This window comes from Stenella coeruleoalba (assembly GCF_951394435.1).
Source record: "Stenella coeruleoalba genome assembly, chromosome: 13".
Classification (NCBI taxonomy): domain Eukaryota; kingdom Metazoa; phylum Chordata; class Mammalia; order Artiodactyla; family Delphinidae; genus Stenella; species Stenella coeruleoalba.
The window spans coordinates 59,613,076-59,617,829 of record NC_137159.1 but is presented as its reverse complement, the minus strand read 5'-3'; positions in this window follow the sequence as shown (position 1 = coordinate 59,617,829).

Here is a 4,754-nt window from a genome sequence, read left to right as displayed (position 1 = left end):
AGCCTTTGGGGGGATTCTGATGCGTGCTCAAGTTTGAAGACATCTGCTCTAGAGCAGTGTTCTCCAATTTTGGTCCTGGGACCACTGGCTTCAGGATCTCCAAAGGGAGCTTCTAGAATAGGTGCAAGAAAATGAGAGAACCAACCAAGGTTTACTCCTTCAGTCCAGCATTTCCCAAAGAGTCTAATCTTAAGTATTACTGGGGACCTCATAAAAAGGCCAATGTCCTGACCCCTGTCCCAGGGGATTCAGAATCAGAGTGGGAGGGAAGAGTCAAAACAGCGGGGCTCATATTCAGATGTCCCTTGTGGGGTGTGGCCCACTCATCCAACCCCACTTGAGAATTACTGCTCTGGGCTCCAGCAACCACTGGTTTACTCATAATACCCACCTCAGCCCAAGACCGTCAACATCTAAGACGGACCTGACACTGGTTCTCCATTCAGAAAATAAATACTATTCAAAACCTTTGGTTTTTTTAGCCTGAGAAAGTACAAAAAAAGTTAAATGCAAATTTCTGTCTCTGATCATTTTTCGGGGTTAATTATGGATGGATCAGGCAAAGAGCGGCCCATAGAGACCCCTGAAAACAAAGCATTCAGTCAGGATGGAGAAAAGACTGTCAACAAACTAAGAAAGAAGAGGGAGACTAAGTGGGGGAGAGGGGCAAGAAGACAATGGGGGAGGGGCAGAGAAGCTGAGATTTCATGAAAAACGAATAAAGGATGATTCTGGTCCATTAAACTCATGGAAGGGAGCCCTGGTTGGTGGTTAAACATGTGGCTGTGTTTTGAGGTTGTTTAGTTTAAACACCAGTTCTTTTTCTTTCTAACCAGCAGTTGACTCAACCTTTTTGAGCCTCAGTTTCCCAGTCTATAAATAGACTAGTAACAGTGCCTCTCTTGAAGGGTTATAAGTAGCAAATGCAATGAGGTAGTTGGTATTTACCAGGCTTCATCAGCTGGTATGGCCACACTGATAGCAAGAAGCACTGAGCCAGTGTGAACCATTATGATTCTGACACCTCTCTTGGAGAAATCTTTTCCTATCTAAAATCTAATTTATCACGTGTTAGTCAAGAGAAAGGCTGTACCCTTGTAGACCATCCCTGTGATAAGTCCTGTTCTTGATTTACTTTAAAACCAGACCACACAGCAAATAAAAGATGTTTATCCGGCTCTTCTTTCCCACTGATGAATGAGGAGAGGCCGATCAGACAAGGAGCCTACTCCTGGGACGGTGGGGCCCAGCAGCCCTCAGGACACAGTGGGTGTCTGAGCCTCCCATTTTGCTCAGTTTAATCTGAGGTGCACCTTCTGTTTGCAGCTCAGCTGGGCTAAGCAGGTACTTCTCTTGCTGTTCTTAAGACTGAGTCCCTCTTCCTCACCTCAACTCACTACTCCAGACAAAACAAGGCAACTTGATTAGAAAAGAGACAAGGTTGACAAGAATTGTATTTTCTCTGGGAGATTTCCTGCAAAGGGGTGGGCTAGTGCCCCGAGCTACAGGAGGTTAACAGACTGGTTAATGGGTTACTCTGGTAACCAGGTTAACAGACTGGTTAATGGGTTACTCTCCACCCGTGGTTCTCAGACTTGAGTGTGCATCACAGTGCCCTGGAGGGCTCGTTCTAACACTGATGGCTGCACCCCACCCCCAGACTTTCTAATTTCGGAGTACTAGGGTGGGGCCTGAGAATTTGTCTTTCTAACAAATTCCCAGGAGATGGCGGTGATGCTGCCAGCTCCTACACCATACTCTGAAGACCACTACTCTACATTTCGAAGAAAGAAACTACAACTTATCAGAAAATATGCACTATCATCGAAAAGTCAAATGAAAGGATACTCTTCCTCAGTGGCTAATTATAATGCGGGCTGGAGGGAAGCATAAAATAATATCACTAAATAGGCATCAGATTATCTTTGTATGTCGTACTTAATTATAGCACTGGTCCCAATCACCAAGCACAGTATTCAGCTGATTGCTTACGAGGACGATGGTTGTCTCATGATTTCGTTTTTAATTTATGAAGAACTTTAGTATCCAGTATCCTTTGAGATCGCTTGAATGACCCACTGGCCCAAAAGCGTCTCCCACTTTGTGAAAAGTTTCCAACATCAGAATCACTAAGTCCATGGTGTGCCTAGACCTATACAGGAGTACCTCCTGGTCTTCTCTCATTTGGCTTGGGAACGTTAATTAAATGAGTTGAACACTCTGGTACATTGATAGTGAGAAGCAATGAAGTTCTATGGGTAGGACCAGCCCCAGGGGACAATGAGATGGGAGGAGGGGGCAGCCTGAAGACTTGGCTATGAGGGCGGCTGCCCAAGGACAAAGGAGGAAGGCAGACACTGAAATAAGGTTACGAGGAGCTAGTGGGTACCTGCTTTTGTATACAGCCATCTTGATTATCAAAGGGGTTACAAGATGCGAAGGAGAGGAGTAAAGGTGAGGGGAAAAACAGTTCCTGACTGCTCCGGAGGGAAATCAAAGGAACATTAATAACTTGGCTCCTGACCACTACGTGTGGCCTGTTTAATTCACAAGACCCAACTCTCCCTCGCGTACTGTCCCAGTTCTCATCCCGAACCCAGGAAGGCAGTGCTTTCTGTACAGGCCATTCTACAGGGAGGCTGGGTCACTTATTTCTGGGAGGATGCGGTACAGGTCCACAGAGGGAGAGAGCACAACCTCAGACAGAAATATGTACCCTGACATTTGAGATGCCTTTTGCTAATTCCCTTGGAGACCGGTGTCAGGTAACTGAGGACAAGATTGTAAACACAGGCACCTCTGTCTGCTCCTGTGCTGTGACCTGTGTCCAGGACACTCTCTCCCAGGGGTAGCCTCATCGGGCCTAGAAGCCAGTTCTTGGTATAGAAATTTTGCCTGGAAAGGAATATTTTCATTGTGCAGGCTCAGAAGAGGCTGCTGGGTGAGTTCAGTGCCTCAGTGGACAGCAATGCACTCAAAAGAGCGGGGGCTGATTAAAGTGTCGGAAAACAGGATGGATTAGGTTAGGGGACTCAAAACACAGAAGGCTGAGGGCTTTTGAACAGAGCAAAGAAACTACTTTTCGTAGCACCCTGCCCATGAGCTCTGCCTGTGTTGTTCAGTCTTTACCACAACCAGGCAAAGGTGCAGAAAGAGGCTCAGAGCTAAGTCACTGCCTGAGGTCACTCAGCTGGTAGTGACAGAGCCAGGGCTGCATCCGACTTGAGACCCACGCTCTGTTCATCCCATCATGTGGCCCTCTAAGGGGGAACACAGTAGAGTCTGTAAATAAGGGAATAAAAGGTGGAACTCAGGTATTCTCCATTTCTGCAACATAAGAGTGTTACGTTACACATAAATCGGATTGTTTAAAACTGAAATGGATTATCTCAGGAAGTTACAGAAATCCCTTTGGGAGTACTGCCCTGCCCTGAATGGGGAGAACGCGTGCTGAAGGGCACCCTTTGCAATCGAGGAGCAGCCCAGAGGAAGAGGCATGGGTGTAGGGTCTGGAAGAGGTTCCAGAGAGTCATAGGGGAGGGTGAGCCACAGAAGCCTCCCACCCCCACCAAACACACACACACACACACACACACACACACACACACACGATCAAAAAGATTAGCTGAAAATGTGGGGCCTTTTTGCACACTAAGTCTCAAAGGAATGAGGCCGTGATGCAGGACAGGCGGCTGTTTTAGGCTGTTAGACTTGCCTGTGCCTCCTCCCTGACTGCATCCCCAACAGAAATGCCATTGCTTATTCTGACACTTGGAGGAGGAGGAGGAAGATTTGTGCCCAGAGTCCTTTTAAGCAGAAGCTGATCTGAGCCTGGGTGGTTGCCCTCTACAGGCCCTGCCAGGCAGCTGTCGTGTGCTCATCCGTGGAGGGTTGGCTAGGTCCTGGCACAGACCCAAGGGTCCGCACACCATGGGTGCCAGCCAAGAATGGAATAAGGAGGAGCAAAATCAAATGCAAACCTTGACAGTCCCTTTGCCCGTGGACACCTGCAAGCTTCAGCACCTGAGAGCAGCTCACCACCAGCAACGAGCTCCTTGCGGAGGGGTTCTGTGAGTAACTGGATCCTCTGAGAGGCTCCCAGTCCCTAGAGACTGAAGACAGCTCACCTCGTGTCAGGAGCAGAGAGCTGTGCCCCCATCACAGTGCACAGTGTCAGATGTTCAAGGCAGACCCTCTGACCAGCCCTGCCTTCCGGGTCCCCCGAATGCCCTTAAGAGCCCCCATTCACCTCTGCTCACAGTTTGGTCCTTGCCTCCATGTGTCTGTTTCCTCCCTGTCAGTCTAAATCCTATTCATCCTTCAAGAACTAACTGGAGGGACTTCCCTGGTGGCACAGTGGTTAAGAATCCGCCTGCCAGTGCAGGGGACATGGGTTCAAGCCCTGGTCTGGGAAGATCCCACATGCCGCAGAGCAACTAAGCCCATGCGCCACAACTACTGAGCCTGTGCTCTAGAGCCTGCGAGCCACAACTACTGAGTCCACGTGCCACAGCTACTGAAGCCCGCAGGCCTAGAGCCTGTGCTCCACAACAAGAGAAGCCACTGCATTGAGAAGCCCACGCACCACAACAAAGAGTAGCCCCGGCTCACCGCAGCTAGAGAAAGCCCACGCACAGCAACAAAGACCCAACGCAGCCAAAAATAAAATAAATAAATTTATATTAAAAAAAACTAACTGGAAGACACTTCCTCCTTGAAGCCTCCAGGGCCACCCCTGCCTATGGAGATCTCTC